The sequence below is a fragment of the Petaurus breviceps genome, unplaced genomic scaffold (assembly GCF_028583685.1).
Source record: "Petaurus breviceps papuanus isolate PSGF00001 unplaced genomic scaffold, PetGlider_PUasm1.0 37, whole genome shotgun sequence".
Taxonomy (NCBI): domain Eukaryota; kingdom Metazoa; phylum Chordata; class Mammalia; order Diprotodontia; family Petauridae; genus Petaurus; species Petaurus breviceps.
The window spans coordinates 55976496-55991758 of NW_027186296.1; the positions used below are offsets into that span (position 1 = coordinate 55976496).

The window sequence follows — 15263 nt, forward strand, 5'->3', positions numbered from 1 at the left end:
AAGATATATGTATGTATACATATACACACACACATATATTCCCTTCAACTATCCTCATACTGAGAAAAGTTTCATAAGTTACAATTACTGTTTTTCCATATAGGAATGTAAATAGTTCAACTTTGATAAGTTCCTTATGATTTCTTTTCCCTGTTTGCCTTCTCATGCTTCTCTTGCTTCTTGTATTTGAATGTCAAATTTTCTATTCAACTCTGGTTTTTTCATCAAGAATGCTTGAAAGTCCTCTATTTCATTGAATGACCATATTTTTCCTCTAGCATTGTACTCAGTTTTTCTGGGTAGGTGATTCTTGGTTTTAGTCCTAGCTCCTTTGACCTCCGGAATATAATATTCCATGCCCTTCAATCCCTTATATGTAGAAGCTGCAAGATCTTGTATTATCGTGATTGTGTTTCCACAATACTCAAATTGTTTCTTCCTGACTACTTGCATTATTTTCTTTTTGACCTGGGAACTCTGGAATTTGGCTAAAATATTCCTAGGAGTTTTCTTTTTGGGATCTTTTTCGAGAGGTGATCAGTGAATTCTTTCAACTTCTTTTTTGCCCTCTGATTCTAGAATATCAGGGCAATTTTCCTTGAGAATTTCTTGAAGGATGATTTCTAGGTTCTGTTTTTGATCATGGCTTTGATCATGGGGCTGTGCTCAGCTCCCAGCCTGTTGTGATAGATCCTTCTTGTTGGCCTGCCAGTCTTCTTTCAGTGGGAGCTTTTTTTCTCTTTGTCTCTTTGTGGGTTCTGTAGCTCTAAAGTTTATTTAGTCATTTTTCTACATGTATTAGATGTGATTGGAGGGGAGCCCATACTAACTTTGTGCTTCTACCATCTTAAATACTATTTTGACCAAGTTACCTTCTTTATATATTAAAATGAAACAAGATTACTTGTTATTTTCAACCACAGAAATAACTTTGTTCAGTGATCCTATAGATATTTGTGTTATCACAAAGTAATTTAAAAATACTCTTATCTCCTCTAACAGTTATGAATTAATGCCTTCTCCCATAGTAGTAAAAGAGGTTAAGAGAAAGAAGTCTTTACTACAACTTATGCAGCATAACATATGTGTATGTCTACATAAGATGTGTCTATGTATAAAATAATTATATCTAAAAATAATCATAATTATATCAAAAATATATGTACATAATTATGTATAAATGGAAGTATAAAACTAAAAATTGTGGGAGTCGGCTAGGTGGTACAGGGAATCAGAAGGACCTGAGTTCAAATCTGGCCTCAGACACTTAACACTTACTAGCCATGTGACCTTGGGCAAGTCACTTAACTCCAATTGCCCTTCCTTCCCCCCTCCAAAAAGCAAGAAAAAAATTGATTTTGAACCTTTCCAGTTTTATTTAATAGGCAGAGTATAAATCATGTCACAATCTAAAAGTAGTAAGAAAAGATTCATATAAGAAGAACACAGAATTTTTCAGGTAAGACAGGAGTGAGATTATTTCTTTTCTGATGTAAAAATCAGGATTTTGTGTTTAATTTGTAGACACAGTATTAGTATCTCCAAGGAATACAGTAAAAAATGCCCTTATGAAACACCCTGTTCTGAGTATGATCAATTCTTAGATAAAATTAGAGAAGATAAATTGATAAATTTGGTACCTTCACTTAAAAAAAATGTATTTGCAAAAAAAATTCACAAGGACAGTAAAAGTGTGGTCAAATCTCACTACATTATTTCAGAACTTCTAGCTAAATATTCAAAGCATTTTAGTGAAGGGAAATTGTGAAAGTCACTAAATACTCTGTCCCCCAAGAGTGAAAACCTTTTATGTTTAATTATTATCAAACACTGTTAAGGAAATAATTATCAAAATAGCCACTCACATCAGGGAAAAGTGAATCAAAATTGGAATATTGTCTGACTTTTTTGAATTATAGTTGATGAAAATATGGATATTTGTCAACTTTTAGAAATGCAGAATCTTTTTTTAATGCTTATTAACTTCCGATTTACATCATCCGTTTCCACCAGATTTTGAGTTACAAATTTTATCCCCGTTTTTCCATTGCCCACCGCCCCAAAATAGCAGTCCCACAGGATATCCCCTCCTCCAATCTGCTCTCTCCCATATTTTATCCCATACCCCTTTCGAATTTTCCAGTAGATATCTATGCCTCAATGCCTGTATATCTTATTTCCCAGTTACATGTAATATGGTATTAATAATAGTATACACACACACACACACACACACACATATATATATATATATACATATATATATATGTATATTTGAATATTTGATTTTAAAACTTTCAATTCCAGATTCATTCCCTTCCTTTCTTGTCACCCACCCTTACTGGGAAGATAAGCAGTTCAGTATAGGTTGTACATTTGTGGCTAATGCAAAACAATAACATAGTAGATGTATTGTAAAAGACTGACTATATTTCCCTCCCTCCTATCCCACCTCCCACTTGTTCTATTCTCTAATTTGATCCAGTCCCTTTTCAAAAGTGTGTGCTTCCAACTTCCCTGCCCCCCAGCCTGCCCTTCCTTCCATCATCCCCCCTCTCCTCCCCTTCCCCCCCTACTCTCCTGGAGGGTGAGATACCCTATTTAGTGTGTATTTCACTCCCTCCTCAAGCCAGATTCAATGGGAATAATGTTGACCCATTCCCTTTTGCCTTCCTATTCTTCCCCTCCATTGTAACCATTTTCCCTTGCCTCTTCTGTATGAGATAGTTTACCACAATCTGTCTCTCTCCATATCCTCTCATTATATTGCTCTCACCTCTTAATTTCACCTTTTAAGTATCATCCCTTCCTGTTAAATTGGTCCTGTGTCCTCTATCCATGTATACCTGTAAATATATATATACACACATTCACATATGTATTCATATGCCCATATACCCTCATATATAGACACATATATTTCTAATCCCTTCAACTACTGAGAAAAGTTTCATAAGTTACAATTATTGTTTTTCCATGTAGGAATGTTAATAGTTCAACTTTGATAAGATCAGCTGCTGCTGATCTGGAGTCCCTCTGGCCGCAGCTGGTCAGGCCCGCCCTGGTGCTAAAGCCTCGGCATGGGGCTGGGCTCGCCTCCCAGAGCGCTGCACAGACTGATTCCTGCTGGCCTGCTGGGCTGTCCTCAGCGGGAGGTTAGCTTCTCTTTGTCATTTTGTGGGTTCTGCAGCTCCAAAGTTTGTTTAGAGTCCCCTTTTTACATGGATTGGGGAAGGTGGAAGCCAGAGCCGCGGGAAGGTCATGCTTCTACTCCACCATCTAGAAATGCAGAATCTTCCATTATCAAAATGAGTGTGTGTGTGCCTACAGATGTTGCAGCAGCAATGACAGGTAAGACAAATGGATTTGGAGTCAAATTATTGGCTAAGGAGAATGAAATCACACCTGATAGTAAGTTTCATCATGTTCACTTCATCTTATACCAGGAAATGTGCTGAAAAGTCATGAAAAGGCAATGTGTGCTGAAGTTTGTTAAGAAAACAGTGAATTTTACGTATTCTCAAAGATTGAATCAGCAAGTTTTCTTCATAAGTCTTGGAAATTGAAAATGATAAGGAAGTTTTACTTTATTATATAGAAATTTACTGGCTTTGTTGTCATAAGATTTTGAAGTGATTTTAGCAACTTTACCATGAAACCAAAAGCTTTTTAGAACTGAGTGTAAGCATAACAACTTAATAATAAGAACTGGTTTTAAGATTTGCCTTTCATTATAGATATGAGAGGACATTTAAATGAAATGAATTTAAAACTTCCGGGTTAAAAGTAACACTTATATGTGACTGCATTAAAGCATTTAAGATAAAACTTGGTCTTTGGGAAAGGCAACTAAAAAATTGTGATTAAGAGTCATTTTGTTCTTATAATTTCAACAAGTATTCCTCAAAATTTCAGTAATTCCTATTTGGATTTGGCAATTTATGTAATAATAATTAAGGCAATTTGAAGGATTAAAAATTCATGAGAACATTTTTGACTATTCAGCATTCCATTTTTGTGTGATGTTGAAAGTGAAAAGTAACATTCAAATGGAACTTGTTTAAATTCATTGTAACACAGTGCTAAAAGAAATGAAAAAATCAACTTAATATTCCAGATTTCTATTATCACTTGCCAAGACATTTTGTTGAAAGGGGAATGGTTGCCACAAGAATTTTAGTAATATTTGGTATTACATACCTATGTGAGCTAGGTAGCACAGTGAATAGAGCGCTAGGCTTAGAATCAAAAAGATTCATCTTCACCAGTTCAAATCTGGCCTCAGTTACTGACTAGCTATTGTGTCAGCAAGCACCCCAAGCATTCTCAGGGTCGATGCCAACACAGGTTCTTAGATCTGCTTTGTTAAAGGAAAGCAACTTAAAATGGGTTAACAAGCTTACTTTAATCAGTCAGATATGTATTGTTTACCTAGTTCAGGGGGAAAAGGTCAGCACCCTGAACTTCAGATATACAGACAGAATTATCAAGACAGAAACAGATCAAGTAGACAGATTTCCAAACTGTCCAACCATTACATCTATACCAAACAACATCTGGGTTTCAACATCCGGGTTTTTCAAAGCCTGGGGGGGGGGGCATCTCAACAACGGCTTCCCATAATCCAGATCAAATCACAGAACACTTCTCAAAGTGAGCCCCAAAACAAAGCTACACATTAGGGCTTATATAGCCTTCTCCTGGCTCAGAGAATGTAACAACCTTATTGACTCACTGCCCAATCAAAAAGTATCTACTGAAAAACAAGCCTCCCACCCCAGGCTCCAAGTACACTAGCCTAGGGGCAGGGAAGATCTTTAAATTTGCATTTCCATTACAGCTATGTAACCCTGGGCAAGTCACTTAACCCAGTTTACCTCACTTCCTCATCTGTAAAATAAGATGGAGAAGGAAATGACAAACCATTCCAGTATCTCTGCCTAGAAAACCCCAAAATTAGGTCACAAAGGGTATGACATGACTAAATAACAACAGCAATCTATGTGAGCAATTATTTTCACTCTTGAAGACTATTCAAACTTCACATTAGCCTGAGGGGGGAAAAAAAGCATTTATTGTCCATACTGAAAACAGCAATAATCACATTCTCGATATTGCTAAAATAGTTTCTGGCAAAAGTGCCAAGTTTCTAGCAAACAATGTTAATTTGATTTTGAATCTTCTAGTAGTGATATTTTGGTAATGATTTTAATATATTTTATATTAAAACATAAAAGTGTATGCTTCATTTTGTCTATAACTCATTCCTACCTGATTTGTATGCTTAGTTTCCATATGAACTCAAATAGATTGCTTGCTAGTGCCATGGTACTTTGCTATCTTAAGTGAAATTTCTACTTAAAAGTAAAGGTTGCCTAAACCACAGCACATTTCAATAAATGGCAACATGGACAAGTCTTTAGTATGCCACAATGTACTTACTGAAATGAAAATATATAATATACAGCACCACAGTAATAACTACCATGCAAAGGAAAATTGATATTTTATGTTTCACTATACATGGACCAAAAAAAATTTCAAAATATTGACACTTGAAAAGGGGATGAAAATCATGTGAGAAGAGTATCATGTTCATCTCATCCTTGTAATCCTGTATTTTTTTTTCGGTGATGCTTTCAATAAACCTAGAGAAGATGAAATTACATCTTAATACTTTTATTTAATTAAAAAGATGTTTTTCTACCTGAGAAGTCTTTAAACAGAGGCTTGATGGATCCCTTATTTGTAATATTGGAGTGGAGATTGTTTTTTGAGTTAGGGTTGCACAAAAGGCCAGCTGAAGTACCTTCTGTCCAGTTTCCCTGATTCTGGTTATTAGTGTCAAATGCTGTCTGTAGAACATTAAGTATAAAAGAACAACAGTAGTAGGGTAATTATTTATCTTAAGGCCATTTTTATCTGAACCCCATAAAGAAAAGTAAAATTAAGGATGATGATAAAACAACAAATTACCAAAGCAGCCTTCTTTTAATGCAAGCTTTTTAACAGAAGGCACCGTGTATTTCTTAACAATAATAAAAAAGATGAGAATGACTATGACCCCTCCAAATAGTCATGTGTATTGTAACTTATTTAAAGCATTTAATTTTGGTTAAAAAAATCTATAAACACTTTCAAGAAAATAAATACATTGGGGCGGCCAGGTGGCACAGTGAGTAAGAGTGCTGGCCCTGGAGTTGGGAGACCTGGGATCGGTTCCGTCCTCAGATACTTAACACCCACACAGAATAACTGGCCGTGTAACTTTGAGCAAGTTACTTAACCCCAATTACTTTAAAAAGAAAAAGAAAGAAAGAAAATAATACATTGTCTGAGGAACAAAATGTTCATGACCAAAATTTCAGAAGTATAAGAAAAACTGATTTATCAATTCAACAAGTATTGAACAAGATGCTAGAAAGAACTGTGACATTAATACCACCTTTATTATCATAAATCCTTTGACTCTGTTTTGCACTGATAGCTTAGTCATATACTCTAAATATTCAAAATGTCCAGGTCAAGGGAGAACACTGAAGTATTTGTTTCCATGTTGAAAATTATTCTCTGTTAAGAGCATGCTACCAGCACAAAAATGTCAAGAATAATCGATATAAAAGTGATATTATCTAGAGAAACAGTTTGAACTTACAGGACTCTGCTTAACATTAAATCTATTATCAACATTCCTTAATAAAATAGAATATGAGTTTTGAGTCAATAAAGGAGTCAAATTAAAAATAGTAATCACTTGATGATATCAATTTATAGGATTCTATAGAAAAGCACAATAAACATATCCTTCATCTTCTGGAAAATTTCTCCAGCAATATAAAAAGGTCATTTCAACTTAATAAATATAAATTTCTTAATATAAAATAAGAGAATAGAGAGTGAAGGTTTTGAGCTTGAATTTAGAGATCAGCTTGAACTAATGGTTTTGGTCTTCTATGGTCAAGAAACTATGAAATATAGGACTATCAAATGGGAAGATAAGATTTTTGTTTAATGTTGAGAGACTAAATAGGAATTTTGAAATTAAAGTGTAATAGTAAGTATACATGTAAAGCAATTAGTCCCTATGCAATTTCCTTTTGTTATGGTAAAATAGACAATGAATATAGAAGGTGTCCAAACTAAAACCCATACAATGTAAATGAAACAAATAGCTCATCTCTCCAAGACAGTTATAAAAATATTCGCATTTTCTCAGAAAAAAAGGAGGAAAAGGATTGATATTCTCAGAAAATATGATACACAGAATATAAATGTACAGTAATACTTTTGAAACAAGTAGATCTTCCTCCACAAATCAATAATAAAGGTCGGCAGCAATTATATACCACTGGATTTGTTAAAATGACATCTTTTGGTAGGGCTTATTAAGTACCTAACATCCAAGCATGGAAAAGGGCTCCTCATAAAAAATATTTTTGTAAACTCAACCAAAATTATGTTTCAGAACAATCAGAAAACAAATGGATGAGGCATGATCATTTGCGCATATACTCTAATGTGCTCAAAGAATAATTCAGGATCAAATCATTGTCACCAGAAATCACAGAAAGGTTATATTTAAGGAAGCTGGTCTTATTCATTTTGAAGATTATTCAATGACGTTTTTGGAAACTGTACAAAATTTTACTTCAGGTTTCAAAAACAGCATCTATAGGATACCTAGAGAGACATAATTAGGTACTTAGAATTATACATCAAGTACATGCTAATCTTTATGGATTAAAAGTTAACAAATCCCTATACAACAAATATATATGGCAAAAATATCCTTGAGAAATCAGCAAATAATTTGATAAGAAATCAAAGTATCATTGGAAACAAAACTGCTATCACAAGCACTCAAAAGTAACATTGATCTAGTTTTGAAAATGAAGAGGAACAAGTTTAAGAGATGTAGCGAAAATAAATACTCACATTCTTCAAATTATAGGAAATGAAAAGTTTTTAAAAATACAAATACCTAGGAGAAGAAATCACGTGTAAATTATAAAAAAGTAGAAAAGAAAAATATGAGGAAATGATGAGACACCTGTTCATCCAGATATCTTGTCTGTGATGTGAGTTATGAAAATGTTTCTAGTGATTCTGCATGAAATAATTTTGCATCTCGATTATTTTATTCAACTACAAAAAGCAATTATTTTATCCCTCCTCAAGAATATTCAGGACATTAAATAAAGAAGAATTACAAGATAGACACTTGTCCTTGGACCATTTCTATCTGGACTCTATCCAAAAGGATGCAATAATGAGATAACTAATAATAATAATAAATCCTAAGTATAAGAATTGCATTTAAGTAATGTTTTAATATTTCAAAGCATTTTACAAACATTACTTCATTAGATCCCTATACAATCTTGTGAGAAAAGCATTATTATTATCCTTCTTTTATAGATGAGGCATCTGAGAATAAATATCTGTATAAGTATTTGAGGAGCATCAAACCCAGGTCTTCAGTCTTTCAGAAAGGAGAGTCATACACACACACACAATACATACATACACATACATGCATGCATACCTACACTTATATGTATATGTGTGTATGTGGTGTCTATACCTGGTCATAGAGTACCTAGATGATTAAAAGGAAATGAACTCCCAACAAAAATGGAATTGGTCAATGGAGGTAGTGATTTTCCCCTCCTTACCTCCTCCTCTAACTGGAAGTCTTTAAACAGAGGATGGGTGAACTTCTTACTTGGAATACTATAGTGCATATTCTTCTTTGAGTAAAGGTTGCAGAAAGGGCAACAGTGGAGGTACCTCCCAACTCTAGAATTGTCTTTTTCCCTGATTCTGGTCATTAGTGTCAAATTCTGAAGAGAAGTTGATGGAGATTAGAAACACAAATACTAAACCTAGAATCAGGGACATTTGAATTAAATTCCCATCTTGGCCCTTACTGGTTTAGCAATCTTAGGCAAGTCACTGAATCTTTCTCAAAAAAAACCCCTCAGTTTTCTCAGCTACAAAATGCATATTTGCTTTTATTTTCTTTTTTCCCCAGTTGGATGAGGGAGAGGAGGGAAAGAAAAGGGATTTGTTAATCTTTTTAAAGAAAATTAAAAGGAGAGAGGTGGTGGGGTGGTACAGATGTGGGATTTAGCAAGCTCTTTTAGATGAGGTCATCATTTTATTAGTTTTGCTTAATTGTATTATTTTGTTACAAGATTTCTCACAGGATTAGAGTAATATGTAAATGTAATGTAAAACAAATATATTAATAAAATCTAAAAGAAAAAAAAAAACAACAGCCTAAACAGGGAGGCAATTTGTAAGCATCCAAGTAGATACAACTTATATACAGAATGGACAAAATGTAATTTGAGGAGGGAAGCCATTATTAGCAGCTGGAAGAACTAGAGAAGGCTTAGAGAATTAGTGTGGATGTTATCTAAATCTTGAAGGAAGTTAAGGAAATTAATAGGCAAAGGTGAGGAGGCAGAGAATTCTAGTAGGAAAGGGGTACAGTACAAAGAACAGAGATAAGACATACTAGAATTGTAAATGAGCTAATGTTGCTTCACATAGAGTATGTTGGGGAAAGTAAGGAGTTAGATGAATATAAAGGGAGGGAGGGGACAAGGAACTTTAAATGTTGAAGAATAAATAAATATATATACATATATATATATATATATATATGGTCCTGTAGGTAATAAGTAGCCACTGGAGCACATTGTTAAGAGGAGCAATGTGGTAAATGACATGATCAGTCCTATACTTTAGACAAGTCCCCATACCAGCTGAGTGGAGGATGGATTCTATTAGGGAGAGACTTAGAGCAAGAAGACCAGTTAGGTGGTTATTACAAGAGTCCAGATGGCCAATGATGAAGGCCTGAACTAGGCAGGGTTTGTATGAGTTGAGAGAAGAGAATGTATATGAAAGTATGGAGACAGAAGCAATAAGATTTTACCACAATTTTTATATGTCCAGTCAGTAAGACTGAGGATGATACTGACATTGTGAGACTGGGTGATAGGTAGGATGCTGTAGCCTTTCAGAAAAATAAAAAAAAAAGTTGAGAATAAGGGTAAGTTTTGGGGAAAAGATAATGAGTTAATGAGTTTTGTTTTGGAGATATTGAATGTGAGATGTGAATAGGACATCCATTTCAAAATTACTAAAAGGTATTTGCTGTTAAATTATTTTAGCTCTAGAAGCAGAATAGAGTATGTATACATATATATGTATCTATCTATTTCTATCTATCTATACAAATATAGGCATGTAAATGTATTTGTATAAGTATAGATAAATAACTACATAGATATTTAGACACATATACATGAATGTATGTGTAATTTATGTGTCTATGTATTTGTATGTATATGTCTACTCACAGTGTCCATATAACATGCATATTCATGTATGTATATACAGGTATATGCATGTATATTAATATTGTGCATGCATGAATAGCTAGATACATCTGAGGATTATGTAGATATGATGATTAAAGCCACATCAGCTGATGATGTCACCAAACACGACAGGTGTAAATGGAGAGGAAAAAAGAATCCAGAATAGAGCCTTGAGAGATTCTCATGGTTAGTGGGTATGATATGCATGAGCAAAGTAAGCTGAGAAAGAGCAATTGAACAACTCAGAAGAGGACCAGGAGCAATGAGCATCATAAAAACTTAAAAATGGAAACTATCCAGAAGGACTAAAGTATATTTTAAAGCACAACATGAAAATAGTTACTGTTGCTGTTAAGTCTATGAAAAAGCCATTGGATTCAGTGGTTCCTGGATTCTGAGGCTTCCTTCAGTCCCTAGCTCATATCCTACCTTCTGTAGGGAGCCTTTCCCAATCTTTCCTAAGTCTAGTGCCTTCTCTATGTCAATTATTTCCTAATTATCTTATGTATAGTTTGTCTGCATATAGATATTTTCATGTTGTTTTGCACATTTGATTGTGAACTCTTCAAAGGTAAGGACTGTCTTTGTCTTTCTTTTTATATATAATGTTTGGCCTAGGGCCAAACACATAGTAGGCACATGATAAGTGTTTATTGACTGACTGATAAAGTCACTGATAGAAATTAATTCATTATCTATAACTCATTGTGAACAGGTTTGTGCTGTATCTACCTTTATATTCCTAACATCTAGTTCTGTGCCTTTCACATAATAGGCACTTTGAAAATTTGTTGAATCAAATTCACCTTTATGAGAACAGTTTTAGCAGCATGCTGTTTCAGAAGACAGACTTCAAGGGACTGAAAACTGTCAAGTAAATGATCCTTTTATAGAGAGTATATGTGTATTTCCCCAAAAGTTTGGTTACGTAAGGGATAGAATAGTGGTAGAAACATTTAGGGATTTTCTATTTTCTTTTTAGGAACTGAAAAGACCTGAGTATATATGTTAGCAAATGGGAGGAAGCCAGGGTAAAAGAAGAGATTGAAGCTTCATGAGAGAGACAGTATGACTTATGGATAAAAGTTCTGGAAGATGTGAATGGGAATCAAATCAAGGACAAAGATGGAAAAATTAATTTGGTTTGAGAAGCAGGATGCAGGTTCATAGATGTAGCACTGAAGTGTCCTTCTGGGGCTATCTAATCCAACCTCCTCCTTTTGAAGATGAGAAAATGTGGGCCTAGGAAGCATAAATTTATTTCCCAAGGTCACACAGGCAGTAAGTGACATAGATGATTTTGATCTCAGATCCTTTGACTTCAAAGCTACCCCATTCCTCCATACTATGCCAATTTCTATTCTGAGAAGAGAGAAAAATAGTGAAGAAGGTGGTGAGAGAATGGGTAAAAACACTGAGAAGTGTTGATGTGTGGAGGAGAGTTCAGGAATGACAAGCCTGATGAGCTCAGGATTCTTATTTGAGGAAGAAAGCAAGGTCATTTGCTATGACTCAACTTTAAAAATAATATATATTATGCTTTATTTTAAAAACTCTCTGAATAAGCTATTTGCCATCATTTGACCTATCTGCTTTCAGTCATTGTTTAGAGTGTTTTACATTTTGAGGGAGATTTTTCGTGATCATTCTTTTCCACCAAGTAAATCTATCTTTCTGAATTAAGATTTTTTCCTTTCTTTCCTAAAGGGCATGTCTATAATAATTGTGTTACCCTCCCTGTCAGTGGTCATTTCTCAATTACATTAACTCAACTAGCTGTGGTTTTGAGACTACACTTCCCATTTCTTCCACTCCACAGCTGTTGTCTTAATGAATGCCTATAGTATGTTTCCTTTGCCCCAGAAAATGAGAGGCCATAGATCAGAGGAGAAAATTCTTATCCAAAGGTTGATTATGTCATTGTTCAAAGCTTAAATCAGTCAGGTGAGGTGAGTTGGATTTATATCATTTGTTCAAGGCACTTCTTGCACTTAGAGGTTTCAATGCGTTAAAGAGGTCATGTGAAGCTTTCCCTGTTTGATTACCCAGGTAAACTTAAAGTGTGTGTGTGTGTGTGTGTGTTGTGTGTGTGTGTGCATGCATGTCAGATGAGACCTTCAGCATTGTTAATTTAGACTATAAGCAGAGGTGATGAGTGACATGTTTTCACAGAAGACAGTTTTCAGGTCCTGAAGAGACCTGTTGGAATAAACACATTCGAGGTAATAGCATCAAGGCAGGACAAAGACAACATTATTGTAAAAATGCCATCAGCCTGAAACATTCTGATGGAACTGTGCGTGAACAATGGACACAAACACCGCCTAATGCGCTGTGTAAAGACAGCAATAACCCTTAATGGCAACTGTAAAATGAAGCATTATGTTAGCCAGCAGAAAGGAAAATGCAAATTGATTCTCTTTTTGTTTAGATTTAAGTGCTTATCAAGGTTAGTAGGTAGTCCAGATCTATGAGGCTAGAATAATTTGTTTTATTATAATACATCTAAAGGGGTTTTAGGGGGAGATTTGGTTTGCTTTTTTTTTCTGGATGCCTCTGAAGGCCAGACAAAATGTCATAGTGTCATCTCTTCAAAATCTTCTGTAAATTTACCATATTCTGATGAGCAAAATGAATGTTTGAACTGAAGTCTTTCTAAGCAGCATGATAGACTTCACACTACTATTGCTTCCAGGGAGCATTGAATAGTGTATGGAAGCTATCCCCACTGATGTAGACTGATAACTGGTCTATAACTTATAGTCTCAGAGAGATGACTGGGGCCCTGAGTGGAGAAGTGATTTGCCTGGATACACATAGCCAGTATGTATGTATAAGAGATAGCTTCTGAATGCAAGTATTTCTGGTTTCAATGGTATCCATCTCCTCCCTTGCATGGGAGCCTGGGTAAGTCCTAGCTTATTTCTTTAGGGAGTATAGAAATGAAACTTGTTCAACCTTAAACTATTTTATGACACTATCAAATGCCAAGACTTTTCAAACTCTTTATCACCTTAGACACACGCACATTGGCTTGATTTTAACCTGTTGACAATACCTCCCCAAGAAGGCTCATCAGATAGCAGAGATTAGGAAATATAGGAACCAGTTTAGCTGGAATAACAACTAGCTTCAACTCACCTGCCAGGTCCCTTATCTGAATTAAACCCCAAACCTACAAATCTTTACTTTGTCCTGTCACTGCCCCTGGGTAACACCTTAATCCCTGGCTGCTGTTACATAGTGGCACCCATTGTTCCAGGATACAATTTTGATTTACTCTTGGAAGTATCTTACCAAGTAGTGGGTGAAGACCAAGGAATACTTGGAGGCAAAAAAGGATCAGCTGATGGATGACTCTTACCAGGCACTATTATAGTTACTGAATGTCTTCAGTCAAAAAATATTCATCTTATGTGATAAAACCAACTTGTAAAGAGGTTCACAATGGGTGGGGCAGCCATAAGCATTTCCTTTAAGCAGTCAGGTGGATGTAAAATGCTACCTGTAATTCTCAGGTACATTGATGGAGCAGATTTAAAACTACCTCTTTGTAGGTAGCCTCGGAAGCCAACAGATGTCAATCAATTTCTCTGGTTTGTAAATGAATGATTTAAATAAATAATGGCAATTAGATTTATTTGAATGGTATTTTGGCTAATCATTGGTCATTACACTGTAATATAATACTTTGGAGGGAGATGACAACGAACTAGAAAATGCAAAATTTGCCCTCCAGGAGCTTGCAATCTAGTTTTAGTCAGCATTGTGACATGCTAATCTTTCTACTTCTCTGAGTCTTACAATTAGATGAAAATTATATTTTCTACAAGTTAAAATTGGCCTTTAATTTATGCTGCCACATAAAACAATTTATTTCTAAAATAAAAGCAAAAAAAACCCCAACCTCCCAAAATCATTTTTATGAGGAAAAATTTAATTGTTTGCAAAAAGCAGTCTACCAATTAAATTTATTTAAAGGCATGCCTTTATCTTACTAACAAAGGTTCACTGTTTTGTAAATATAGATCTTACAAGGAGGAACAGTATTTGTGAATGTTGCTAAATTTCAGAATAATAAAAGTAGTTGAACTGGAGCAATATAATTCAATGAGGACAATAATTGTCCATGTTATAGACTCTTCCACAATAAAACTGTACTTACTATTTTTTTTTCTTTTGGTTCTTGATCTCTTTATCTTTAATGCTCTCTTTAGCATTGAGGTAACTATCCTTATTTTATATGACTAGAAAAGGTCATTCCATATGCCCATGAGTTGGTGGTCCTTATGGGACCAAGTGATGGAAAGGATTTGGTGGAGGCAGTATGTGGTGTGTAGGTAGTGATCCCCAGAAGCATCTGTTTCCCCAAGAGCTGCCAAGAATTTGCCAGCTGCTACTTGGCGACATGTCCTATTACCCATAGGGGGCAATGTGAGTTTTCTTTCTCAAATCCCTTTCTTTTTCACAGGTCTGATGGTAATGACAGATCATTTCATAGCATGCTGTGGTTGGAACCAGACCAGCACAGGAATAGTATTATATACTCTTTAGTCATTCTCAACCTTGAAAGGTTCCCCTCCCCCTACCAGGGTGGGGTGGGGGTGGTTATTATGAAAGGAAGCAACCTCCATCACATATTCCCTAAGTCATCCAATCCAAGGGAAATTTTTGTTTGCTATTATGAGAAATTCAGTAAAACCTGTAACATGACATAATTTGTCCACTGTAAACAGACCTTGACTGCTTCTCTCTTGGAACACACACACATATGTGCACCCATCTTCCCACTCCCCCTGACCATGCCCTCTCCAGAAGCATTGTGGCAAGTTACGAATGAAAGAGGAAATGAAAAATGTTTCCCACTGC

General features: G+C 35.1%; 1 long non-coding RNA gene across 1 annotated transcript in view; it reads left to right on the top strand.

The window, feature by feature from the left end:
* The first annotated feature begins 3115 nt into the window (after nucleotides 1-3115).
* LOC138168569 (uncharacterized) overlaps nucleotides 3116-15263 on the top strand; it is a 102120-nt gene continuing 89972 nt past the window's right edge. The window contains exon 1 of the long non-coding RNA XR_011170140.1: nucleotides 3116-3351. This is a non-coding gene — a long non-coding RNA (uncharacterized lncRNA). The remainder of the gene's footprint in view (nucleotides 3352-15263) is intronic.